Source organism: Grammomys surdaster, unplaced genomic scaffold (genome assembly GCF_004785775.1).
Source record: "Grammomys surdaster isolate TR1022 unplaced genomic scaffold, NIH_TR_1.0 125941, whole genome shotgun sequence".
NCBI classification, from domain to species: Eukaryota; Metazoa; Chordata; class Mammalia; order Rodentia; family Muridae; genus Grammomys; species Grammomys surdaster.
Genome location: NW_021620763.1, coordinates 4,767,070 through 4,780,596, shown reverse-complemented (window position 1 = coordinate 4,780,596; position 13,527 = coordinate 4,767,070). Strand labels below are relative to the sequence as shown.

Sequence of the window (13,527 nt, the reverse complement as noted above, 5' to 3'; positions counted from 1 at the left end):
GCTCAGTGCTGTGGCTTCTTGGATCAAGAGAGAAGAAAAGAAAGCAGAGGTCCCTAGACTGTGAGGGTGGGATGGTGGAACAATGTGTCTGAACCCAAGTACTTAAAAAGCAAGGGAATCCAAAGCAGAGACACCAAGTCCCAGGCTGAGGACAAATGAAATAGCCATTTGAACTTTTGGAGGAGTAGAAATTGCCCAGAAAATTAGGCAAGGGGAGCCCTTGGCAGAACTGCAATGCCAGACTAATTCATATACAGTCTGGGAGCCAAAATTTCATCTCTACATCCTTGCACTGTTATTTCATGGGAAATTCCTTCTCATCTTGGTAACTTTGTAAAGCATTCATCAGAGCTGAACCTTGCACCTTGTAAGAGTTAAATCTCCATTGTCATGCATTGAAACTCACTGTTCATGGGGTTGGGATCTGCCTGGAACCTCCCTGGAAGATCTGTGTTATCTTAAATTACAATCAAACAGTCCATTTGCCTTGACTTCTCAGAGCAGTGCATTCGTTATGGAACCACCATCTTTGTTCTCCATTCTCACCTGTGTTTCTAGCACTGTCCTGTAAGGTCATTTGCAGGTTGCTGTAAATTCAGAGGCATAGAATAAGAATTGATTCTTAGCTCTATCCCTTAATCTCACTGTGGTTCCTGCCCTATGCAAGCTGTCTACTAACTCTGCTCTCAGTTTCTCCATCTGGGAAATTGGAATAACAAACTTTCTTTTGAAAAGATGAAGATGAATAAGAAACGGAATTTTTGAATTCCCACTTAAGTAAGAGGATGCTGTATAGTTCATAGATGTTTACAGGGATGAAGTCAGGCACATGTAAAAGTAATCCTCTTTACTTTGGAATCAAACAGGACTATGGAACTTGAGGGGGGACAATTCGTTGTTCAATATTTGAGAGGGAATGACTGGTGTTCTATTATCGCCTATAGTTGACATCAACAGGGACTAAAAGCTAGTGGAATCAACAGGTTGTAGAGAAAAATAAAACATTAAACAGCTCAGTAAACTCTAGTCTTGGCTTTGGCTCAAATGTCACTAGGTTTCAAAGTCTAATGCGGAGGAATTCTCCATGTTAGACTTGTCACTGTACTGTCCTGGGATCCACCTGACCATATAAAACTCTTTTACCCATGTAGAAATCAATGCCTGCTCATAAAACAAAGAAGACAGCCACCGCATGCTCTTCTGATGAGTCCAGGTCTCAGGCAAGCTGGAAGCACCATATTATATGAGACATTATATGTCATAAAAGTCTAGCTAAAAGATGTGATATACATCAAATGAAAGAATGTGCTTGCTCTATGCAACTGAAGATTCAGGCAGTACCACTTACTTTCCTCTCCTATGAGACTCAACAGTATGCCCACTCAGTACAGAAGCATTTGGTGGGCACTCAAAGCTAGAGAAGGCCTTGCAGTAACAACATTGACACATACTAAACATTTGCTAAGCATATAAGTCATCGCTGTAAACATTTATATATGTTAACTGACTTTCACAGCAATCTTGTAAGATATATAGTATGATTTCATTCTCATCTTATAGGGAGAGTCAGTCCAGCCCAAAGGACTTTTATAACTCACATAATGGTTTGGGGTGCTAAGTAACCTCAATGCAGGCAGTTTAATCTGTACTTCTTCTAAACCGCTCAACTGTAGTATTCTTCAGAGGCTAATGGCTCTGATTAGGGAAACAGACTTCTTCAGGGAAAGAGTCTGCACAGTGTCATTGTCCCCTCTGACCAAATAGCATAAGAGTACTCCAGATGAGTTGAGCCCTGCAGAGCAAGCAGGTGTCTTGCTTGTTCTTTCTAGATTTACTATCGGGGATCAATTGGCAAGTCTGTATCTCCAATGCCAGTTGCCCAAAGGAATCCAATGGCTTGCTTGTTACAGGAAATAATTTCTGGGGAAAGTCAGGATATTTGAGACCTGTCTGTGTCACACCAGCTGGTTGGGAGGCACAGTTCAGTCACCTGCATAGGATGTGTTCATGTCACACACTTCTCATGCCCACCATGAATGCACCTAACAGTCACAGATACACCTAGCAACTAACTGCCTACACACCTGCTAGTGGGAGGGAACCCAGACTCCAGAGTGAATGCCTAAGGCCTATTACAGAACATTTATTCTAAGCTTTCATTTCATGAGTATAGAAACTGAGGCAGCTTGCCAAGAGCCCACTCTGCTTAGTAGCCATGTGGAGAGCAGAGGCCAGGTATCCCAACAGCACATTACACGTGCTTTCCCTGGCCTGTTTAGCACACTAGAGAACTCCTCCTGAATGTTCAGTTACCCTGGGGATCTGGGTATCATCCCCTCACTGAGCCCAGTGGCTCTAGATGCACAGAGAGTAAGCCCTATCTGCTGTGTGGAGAAGAGAAGCTCCTCAGCCTGTGTACAAAAAAAGGATCCTTGGAGAACCATTCATCCTGACCAGCCCCCTCCTACTCCTTGCCTGAAACTTAATTAATCATGTTTGCATCTGGATTCAGACAAGACAATAGCGGGGGATGTGTTTTTGGTTAGGAACTGAAGCTGCATTCGCAGAGGAATGTTGATTAGTGGTCGGTATCATTTTTCATGCCTTTTTAAGTTACAAAAAATTTTAATATCAAAGCATTTCTCCCTGCACCGCACATATCTATTTCCCATAAGTGCATTCTGCTGGCATAATTTTCTTTTCCTTCCTGCAGGCTCTGTTTATGAGATGATTCATCAGGTTGTCTCAGCGTCTCCATCCAGGCCTTCAGCAGCCAGAGGCATTCCAGGTGAGCTGTGAGCTGCAGGCTTCAGCCTCTCCCTATGTGGAAGGGGAAGAAAAAAGGCAGCTCAGGCTGGGATACTATCCATTGTTGATAATAAAGACAGCAGCTATCCACCGTACAGAGAGTAAACTCTCCCACTAGCATGCCCTGCATCTTCACTATAAACCCTTAAAGTCAATCAAGATGGCCCAAACCTCCTCGGGACCTGTGGATGTTAAGGTCAGCCTGAATGCTTGAACTTATTCTTCAATTCTGCCTTGTGAAAAAGGGCCCTAGTCTGGGAAAATCCAGCACAGGAAGTATGTCTTAATGTGTACAACATGCCCATATGTATAGAACATGTCAAGTCACAGATGGTAAGTCATGGAGGAGAAGCAATGTTAGAAATATGTGTCAGACATGGAAACCTGTCTGCCTGATCAGCCCTCAAACTAGACTTCCTTTTTAGACAAAGACGATGGAAGAGTCATAGAAGACTCTGAGATGCCCCTTCCTTCTGTTCATGGACCTTTCAAGCTCTTTTCTGAGCCAGATGTAGGCATCAGCTATATACTCAACTGAGGAGGAAGCAAGAAGAAGAAGTAAGATGCTCAGATGCAGATTGACCTTCCCTGTCACTGAATCCCCAATGTCAGTGGCCCAAAAGAATCTGAGGACTTGTCATAGGAAAAATAAGTCAAAGGAAAACCAGGAGATTTGAGACCTGTTTGTGTCACACCAGTTTCCACAGATGTTCAGATCAGCTGAAGTAGTTAGTGTTTGACTTGACCTGAGCCCAGCTACTTTGACTCTCGGCTAACTTCACTCTTGACTTTAGCAGAGAAGGTTGATTGCTGGTAAAGTATGAAGCTGGTGATTGACCTGTACACCCACACTGCTCTCTGATGACCAAACAGTAAATTTAAATTCATAAAAAGCAACCACGTAGTTAAATGGTTATTTATTCAGAAAACAAGGACCTTCTCTTAGGCAGTGAGGTAGACAAATGGTATCCAGGTCTTGTATAACCCCCCCACACTCCATCCCAGGGCTTTGCCTTTTCAGTTTGTCTCAGTTTGATCTCATTCTTTGCCCTTCCACTCCTCATGCCTCTTACTTGTGATTGGTCAAAACTAGAGTATATGTGGAGAAATGACTACTCTCAGACCTATAGAAAACTCTTAGCAGCAGGAATGTAAATAGTAAGAAGCAGAGCCTAGCAATCTATAGCCTGTGGGCCGAATTTGGCTTGATGCCTGTTTCCTTATAGTTGTATTGTAACGGCCCAATCTACCTGAAAAGAATATTGCTTATAGATATTTTTAGGCTACACTAAAGAGTGGCTTGGATATGAGACTGGAAATGCTAAAGTATTTACATTTTGCGTTTGTATGAAAGGATTTGCTGTAACACAAGAAAACCTATTTTCAAATAGAGAGCCAATGGTCAAACAGGCAGCCTACCATATTCCCCTACACCCAGATCGCCCAAACAACAGAATGACAGTCTTATTGGGAAGCTCTTTGTTTTATTTTTAACCTTCATGACTCCTGTCTCTGGTGGAAAAATATCTAAATGCCCTATGGCTACATCAGGAAGCAATGTCTTGAAATTGTCTTGAAATTCAAGCTCCATGGGAAACATCAGAAACCAGGGCATGCCTGCAGGCACTTGATCTTTGCAACTGATCTGAGTTCAGAACAATGGCCTTCCGAACTTATTGATTTAATACCAAGGTTACACTCAGGGTAGGTTTATATTTTTAGATTCTTGAAAAACAGAAGAATGAGATCATTCACACTCATTTATTATACAATTTTAAAATATATGTTTTTTGAGGGCTAAAGAGATGTTTAGTGGTTAAGAACACTTATTGCTATTCTAGAAAACCTGGGTTCAGTTCCCAGCACCCACATGGTACCTCATAACCATCTATAGCTACAGTTCCAGGGGATCTGATGCATTCTTCTGATACATACCAAACATATACATGGTACAGATATACATATGCAGGCAAAACACGCATACACATAAAATAAAAATAAATTTAAAACATGTATCTATTTTTCCATCACAGTTATAGGACTGTGAAGCATGAACAAATGAAATAAATGTTTAGAACTTCGCAATAATATATATATAAAAAAGGTCAGTATCAATAATATTTTTAAAAGGCCATCAAGAAAATGAAGCATTATGCATTCAGCTTTATTATTATCTAGATAAACGATAGATATTCTGTCATACTTTCATATTTTTTGTAGATACATGGAGAAGGAAAGAAGTTCAGAGATATTATGTTCCCTGTACGGTCATACCATCCTTAAGTGGGGCTCATGAGGGAGACTAGGTTGTAAACACTAGATGTTAGCACCTTGATGTTGGAGGAAAGAGAAAGTTGATAGCTTTGGAAAGCTAGGCTAGAGAGCTATCTCCAGGATATTCCTTGCTTCTGGGCTCCCTGTGGTGCTCCCAGGCTGCCCTCCCCGTGGTGCTCCCAGGCTGTGCTCCCCAGGTACCTCCATCCTCAAATCATATATCGAGCCAGTCCTTACTCCTTTCCAGGGCCTTGATCTCCTCCATACTCTTGTTGAAATCCAGCTAACTAAGAGTCTCAGGACCAAGTGCCCCTCGGCACATGTTCTGGTTCACCTTCTGCATGGACTGAACATGATATGGTCCAGCAGAGTAAAGGCAGACACTGCCTTAACACAACTAATAAGTCAAAGAAGAAATCGCATCTAAATCCTCTCAGTAAAATTTCCAACTCACCGCAGCATCTGGGATGAAGCAAAGAATGAGTAACAATCCCCTCAATCCTAGCAACCTTCCTTAGCAACATTTACCAAAACTCTGCTAAGTGGCAAACTTATGTGCACTGTTAGGGACTGCCATGAGGCCACTGCTATGTCCTGTAGCTAGGTGATGATGGGCACAGCAAGAGCACCTATGATAGATTGTTCTGTAGTACTAGGGTCCAGAGCAAAGGAAAAGGCCTTCTTGATGGCACAGCCTGACTCTGTTATCCAATGTCCTTTACTCACTCTAAGGCCTGGGTGAACCCAGGAATCTCTTACAGACCACTGGAGCTCAGAGACTTAGAATATCTCCTACCCTTCAGTCTTGCGAGAGTGTCATTAAATAAGCAGGGCCTAGAATGTCCAGATCAATGCTTAGTGGGAATCATTTCACCTCAGCAGAAACCCTGTGAAAGATGATGGAGCCAGATTTCTGTTTCACAAAGTGGAAAACTAACCTAGGAAGATGAATAAACAAGTCTCAAGTCACATACATTGTAAGTATCAGGGCTGGCATCCCAGAGGCCTAGACTCCAGGTATTCACATTAATTCCCAAAGGATATCTTGGAGAGAAAAGGACATAACAGAAGAGCAACTTCTGGGCTGGGCCACGATAGCCTATGCAGATGGACCCTGTACAAACCACCATTCCCAAGCTAGCCAACTCACTGAGGGGCTAAAACTTGGCTTATGTTCTATTTCCCAAGCCACAAGGCCCTGAATGGACATCATGGTCCTTCTCATGTTTTGTTAAATGTGCACAGAGAAGAGAGAGACTGTACCTGCTTACAGTTGTGGAAGAAGGGAGATCAGATCTGCCCTGTGTGACGTAGTGGTTGTTCACAAGAACTGATCTTGTGAATAGCCACTTTGAATTGTAGCTTTGATTGTTGCTTTGTGTGTGCACAGGTTTTGGGCTTTTGTTGGTGATGGTGGTGTTTGTTTGTCTGTTTAGCCACTATTCTTTACTGAGTCCTTAAATGAAATAGTCAACAAAACATCTACCTATGAAATCTTTGCCAAGACCATGGCAGGAGGGAAAGGAAAGATTAAGGACTGGTGAAACATTTTCAAGTTGCATAAACAATGTAACACTAGCCTATTTTTTACTGTCATAGTGGGATGGAGTTCCAAGAATGAATGATCAAAGATGTGTCTTGAGTATCTCAAACTTAGTACTGGGCCTGTACTGCAACTACTGTGTTACTACTGTGAACAGACACCATGAACAAGGCAACTCTTATAAGGACAACATTTAATTGAGACTGGCTTACAGGTTCAGAGGTTCAGTCAATTATTATTAAGGTAGGAGTATGGCAGCATCTAGGCAGGCATGGTACCGAAAGAGCTGAGAGTTCTACATCTTCATCTGAAGACTGCTGGGAGAACACTGACTTCCAGGCAACTAGGATGAGGGTCTTAAAGCCCACACCCACAGTGACACACCTACTCCAACAGGGCTATATCCTCTAATAGTGCCACTCCCTGTGCTGAGCATATACAAACCATCACGCCTCCCCAACTCTGTTTTGTCTCCCATTCTCACACCTGATTGTCCCAGAATGTTGATATCTTATGGAGATAATACTTATATCTGATTGGGAGAATGCAAGTTTCATCTTGCCCCTTGACGACTCTGCTTCTCAACACTGGTCCTCGAGAATGAGAACCCACCACTTAGATGTGGCTAAAGGAACCCCCTTAATATTGTTCTATAGTTACAAGGATAATATTTCCACGATTAGCATTTGCCCACAAAGACAACTACAGTGTCCTAGTAGGCGGTCTGGAGAAGTGTACAGCATCAGGCTCATGATGCCCTGTGAACACCACACACACTTACTCTTTTAGTTTTTGTATTGAGCTCAAATTGTGAGCCCAAGCTTTCCTTTCCAAGTAGTTTTATTTCTGTGGAATAATCCCTGCCCCCAGCCCCTAGACCTTGGTTGAGAACATTCCTGAGGCTTTTTTCAGTTCTGTTTCAAATCTGGAGAAGCAGCAGCCTTCACATATTCTCAAAGAACATCCCTGGAGTGGCTGGGCAAGGACTTGTAGCCTCCCTTCAGTGAGAGAAGGTTCTTACTTCTTGCTGAGGTAGGAAGAGGTAGGCCACCATATTGGCATAAACATATACAGTTAAGTTACTCCAGGAAAATAATGAATTCATTGTCTAGAATCACTACTTTTACACAAAAGAGAAGATAAATCATTTACAGGAACCCCACAACATTCATTAATTCATTAATTTAATGCTGTAGTAAGTTATGTGTGGGAGTAATGCCAGGAGATCAAGGCCATGAACAGCACCAGATGGGCCCAGAAACACCAGCACTGGCAGCAAAAATTTGATAGAGATCAACCAACCACTCTTTTGAGCTTGGATGGGCATAACCACGTTCTATAGAAGCTAGGTAAGCATCCTGTCTCTGTATAGGAAAAGAAGCAGAATATAGATAGATGGCTTTGTCTCCAACATACCTTGCTTAGGGACTTCTTAGTACGACTTCCATCATTCTTTGAGTCGGGGTAGAATTTTGCTTCCTGTAGTAATCCTCCCTGCGTCATGTTCAATATTAGTGTCATTTCTAGGAGACAGGTGCAGAGGGATGATGTAATTTGCCTAGGATTCCCCCAGCTAACAAGAATTCTCATCCAAGTTATCTGATCACAGGTTCTGAGCATGTACTTTACGGAAGGCCAGATGTGACATGAGAGACCCCAGAATGGAGTAAGGACAAGAATGGATGCCTGCAGCCTTGGTAAGCCCCTATCACTGCTCAGTCTATTCTGGAAGTGCAGAGTGACTGGGGACCTTGGGCCTACATCATCCTGAAATAAAACAACAGGGACATCCTCAGCCAACTCAGCTGCCAGCCACAGGAGAAAGGGTGCTGGCCACAGCCCAGAGAGGATCCCCCACACGAAATATATCGCGTGCTGACACTTTTATGACCTGGACCCACTTACAAAACACAGGCTGGTGCACAGCTCTGCTTTCCACGGCCCAGCTTGACATCACATGCTCGCCCTGGGGTTGCCACTTAGAGTTAGGAAAGCCCATATATTTCCGTCTTCGGATAAGCCTAGTGGTTCTCGTCAGGTGCAGAAAGCCAATAAATCACCAGCGAAGCCTCGGTGTATCTATCAGTCAGGAGGCTTGTCATCTTCCAGGCCTTGATCCACATGAAAGGCAGATGCGGGATGGGCGGGGCTCGGCGGGGCGGGGCAGCGGCCGGGGACACCTGGTGCGCGCTGGGCACAGGGTCTGCAAATGTTCACAGCTCCGAGGGGCGGCGGGAAGGACCCACGCTCCCTCCCTCTCTGCACGCGCTTCCTTTCGCTTTGATGTCCCGGCACTGGGGGAGCCCTGAGTTGAACTAAGCAGGTCTTCCAGCCTGCAGCTTTTAATATTCACCTCACGTCCTCTTTGCAGTTACTTTGTGAGGGATGAAAGCTATAAAGGAAGTATAGGAATCCAGGGGGTGACTTCGCCCCAGGGCTGCCCTGTCTTGGATCTTTCCTCCTGATCCGGAAGTGGAAAGGAGATGAGGTCCTGAGGGCGAGTCCCACAGGGCAGAAAAGGGCCTCTGTATAGATATTTTACTTGTTCTGTATCTTCTTTGGAGCAGGATAGAGGATGTCAACTCCGATGGACTTTAATCACATCCTACCTCTGCCATTCTCGCCTTTTGGAGGCTGTCACATTTCATCACAGTGGGTGGAAATGCAAACCTCTACTACACCAATCAATGAGAGCATTAAACGGGACAATCATTGCTTAACCTCACAGCCTCATACCGCATGCAGTAAAAAATCGCAAGACTGTGGAAGCCGCTCTTATTTTATTTTTGAACCCAATGCAGACTGTCTTCTCAATAGTCAACACTGGTTAGGTAGTGAGTGCGCTGGACCTGCTGAGTTGGGGCTGCACAGCCTCCCCAGTCTGTTGTATATAGAATGTCATTCTCAGGCACCAGATGCACTAGGGAGCAAAAGCAGAAGGTTCCTTTAGGGATCTTCTCCTATCTATCAACTTTCTCACTCTGTGGGGGTGTTGTTGTTGTTGTTGTCGTTGCCTTTGGCAAATCCCTAGAGAATCTTCATTTCTCCTTTTTGGGTCTCACACCTTCGGGCTGTCATATGAGCAGAGATAGCCATTGTTTAGTGGGGAACTGCTGGGATCTGCGCTCAGCACTGTTGTGTAGAACAGAGAATGTTTCCAACAATGCAGTGTTGTAACAGTCAGTCAGCAGAGACCCACAGCCTGTCACGGACAAACTGGCCTCACATTTTCAAACATCCCAGGGCTCCACCCTTTTCCCAGTAGCAATCATATTAAGGAGTACTGGTTCCAGTTCCGGTACCAACCAAGCACCCCTGCGACATTTCATCAACCATCAAGCTACTCAAAGGTCTTTAAAACAACTTTTTTTTCTTTTTTATAAAGATCATGGAAGGGCTGGAGAAATATCTCAGTAAAGAGTACTGGCTGTTCCTCCAGAGAACCTAGGCTTGATTTACAGCATCCCTGTGATAACTCACAAATGTCTGAAATGTCAGTTTCAGGGGATCTGACCCTTCTTCTGGTCTCCAAGGGCACCAGGAATGTATGTGGTACACAGATATACATGTAGGCAAAACACCTATACACATACAATAAAGACTAATTAAACTTTAAAATATTTTTTTGAAAATTATGGAAACAACAAAGATGACACAAAATAATTCTTAACATACGGGAACTGGGGACTGGAGAGATTGTTTAGTAGTTAAAAAGACTGCTCTTTGAGAGGACCGGGGTTCAAATCCCAGCACCCACATGGCAGCTCACAACTGTCTGTAACACCAAGATCTGACACTCACACACAGACATACATGCAGGCAAAACATCAATACATATGAAATAAAAATATTAAAAAAAAACAGATACAACAACTGCAGAGTAATAGTGGTACACCCCATTCATCCCTTCACTGAAGAGGCAGGGCCAGGTCGAAATCTGAATTCCAGGCCAGCCTGGTTAATAGAGCAAGTTCCAGATCAGCCAGAGTTACACAAAGAAACCTGTGGCTCCAGCTGCATATGTAGCAGAAAATGGCCTTATTTGGCATCAGTGGGAGAGAATGTCTTTGGTCCTATAGAGACTTGATGCCCCAGCATAGGGGGATGCTGGGATGGGAAGGCAGGAGTGGGTAGGTGGGTGGGTTGGGGAGCACCCTCATAGAAGCAGGTGGGAGAGGGGATGGGATAGGGAGTTTGTGGAGGGGAAACTGGGAAGGAGGATAACATTTGAAATGTAAATAAATAAGATAACCAATAAAAAGAAAAGAAAAACCAAGAAAAATGACATAAACAACAAATGAAAATTTGTAAGTGCTTTCTTAAAGTAAGACACTGTTACTATTATATGAAAACAATATCTCATTAAACGACTCAAAGCACTACATGCACACCCTTCCATGGATGTATGTGCAGGTATACGTGCTCCTTAAGTGTGGGAGTCAGAGGTCAGTCTCAGGTTTCATCCCTCAAGAGCTACTCACATTGTTTTATAAATAAGTGAATTAATTAGCACATGGTCTTGAAAAGAGGTCAGAGAGTAACTTTTTGGGAATCAATTCTCTCCTCCCACTTGGAGCTAGGGTTCACACTGGTCTAGACAGGCTCACAAGCAACTGAGCGCCAGAGATTCACTTGCTTCCACCTCCTCAGTGCTGAGAAAGGTTGCTATTACTCCCAGATTTCTCTCTCTCTCTCTCTCTGTATTTATGTGTGTGTGTTTGTGTGTGTTTGTGTTTGTGTGTGTTTGTGTGTGCGTGTGTGTGTGTGTTAGTGCTGGGACTTGGGTTGTGTACAAGCAACTGAGTAGTCTCCACAAGCCCTCTATTTTCATTGTCTACAGAAGAAACAACTTGAAAGGGGGAGCGGTTTCATTAAGATCATGGAACTAGATTTTAAACCCAGATCATCTCACCATAAAATCCAAACATCAAGCAGAGTCATCTACTTCCTGTTCATGTGGCTCCTTAGATCAACATGGTCTCTTGGTAACCACGCAGCATCAGGTATCACCTGCTAACAGGCAGCTTTGGAAGCTAGGATTTCACTAAGGCGAGCTAATGACTTCAACATGGATTCTCTTAAAAATCACTTGGGGTCCCGGGGCTGGAGAGAAGGCTCAGCAGTTAAGATAAGATCTCTAATTGCATTGCAAAGGACCCAAGTTTGATTCTTAGCACCCACATGGCAGCTCACAACCTTCTGTTACTCCAGTCCCAAGAGGTCCAATGCCCTCTTCTGGCCTCCAAGAGCACCAGGTATGCATGTGGTGCATAAACATACATACAGGTAAAGTACCTATATATGTGAATATAAACACATAAAAAAATTAAAAAGATAATATACTAGAAAAAATCATTTGGCTCCAATGTCTCCTCAACTGAGACTCAGAGGGTTTTGTTGTTGATGTTGTTTGGTGTGTTAGGCTTCCTCTAGCCGTTTAAATCATTTACATATATCCTATTACTTCTCCTTGTCAGTTACTGCCAACTAACTGTCAGTTGTACACACACACACACACACACACACACACACACACACACACACAGATCTAGCCTGGATTTCAAATTTTCTAAAATAAAATCTTGGGATGCACAAGATTTAAAATTGAATTCAAAATTTAACCTAGTATTGTGTGTCTATATGATGACTCTAACCAGTAATCATTCCAGTGAAATATTCTCCAGCTTTCTGTCAGCCACTACACCAAGACTGAGAGAGGCCACTCAAGCCCCAGAATACAGAAGTCTTTATCCTCATGCAGCCATAAGGAACGCTATCACAAAGAGAGTCTAGAGTCTCAGGCCAGCTCCCTCTGGGAGACATGGTGGACCCCCAACACCTTTGTTTTACTCCTGTGTTTACTCAACCCTAGCTCTTCTCCAGACCCATCATGGTTTTTTGTTTTGTTTTGCTTTGTTGTTTTGATTTCGAAGTCCTGGGGATGGAACCCGGGGCTGATGCATCTCAGCCAGCTCTCCACTACTGACCTGCAGCCTGCACCGTTTGTTGAACACCTAATAGAGGCTGCTGAGTCCTTGTCCTGGGTTCTTTCCTTATTTCCAAATTCAAGACTCCAGGACAGCTCTCTACTGTACAAATGACATCTATGATTCAGTATATATTTCTTACTCACTCCTGGGAGCTGAATATTGAATTCAGACTGAAACACCTCGTGAATAGCTCTTCACTTGATTGGTAGACTGGGTGAGGTGGGTAGCTGCCCTACAGTGAGTGGCTTCCATCCAACCTGCCATCATAGGCTTGAACAGACAGAAGGGGCTGATCTTCCTTTGAATAAAAAGCAAACATCTTCTGCCTCTGTGACTGAACCGAGATCTGCCCTTTTCCTGACCTCGTATTCCAGATGTGCCTCCTCTGGTCTCTAGACTGGAGCCATACTTTGGGTCTCCTGTATATCCAACTTACTGAGTGCACATTTTCTAAGCCTCCATATTTCATTTTCTGTGGCACAAAACAAGTCTTGGTTCTTACACACTCACATACACACCCAACCACCCATACACACACACACACACACACACACACACACGCATGCACACACGCACCACGCACGCACGCACGTATACATATATGCCCTTGTCAAACTAAATAGCCCAGAAGAATTAAAAACATACCCATTTCCTATTTTTTTTCTGTTCATCTATCTCATCAGATTACTCCAGCATAGCCAGTCCTGAACATCACTTTGAAGTCTTACTTTGGCACCTACACATATTCGTCAGCACTGTGTTGCTCCACTGACTACTGACTGCTATGCCATTCTCAATTATAGAAAAGCTGTTTCTACCTCAGGTTTCTTCAACATCACACACTACAGTTAGAAAATGTTATCAGTGACAGTGACTACCATTCATTGGCCAAGGGCTGAAAAAAAAAAAAAA

General features: G+C 43.5%; 1 long non-coding RNA gene across 1 annotated transcript; it reads right to left on the bottom strand.

The window, feature by feature from the left end:
• Positions 1-2,572: 2,572 nt before the first annotated feature.
• Positions 2,573-8,774, bottom strand: LOC114608934. Its single transcript, XR_003709436.1, has 3 exons — positions 8,531-8,774; positions 8,042-8,148; positions 2,573-2,820 (listed from the first exon to the last, which is right to left on the bottom strand). It is a non-coding gene; the product is annotated as an uncharacterized LOC114608934 (long non-coding RNA).
• Between the last annotated feature and the right edge of the window lie 4,753 nt (positions 8,775-13,527).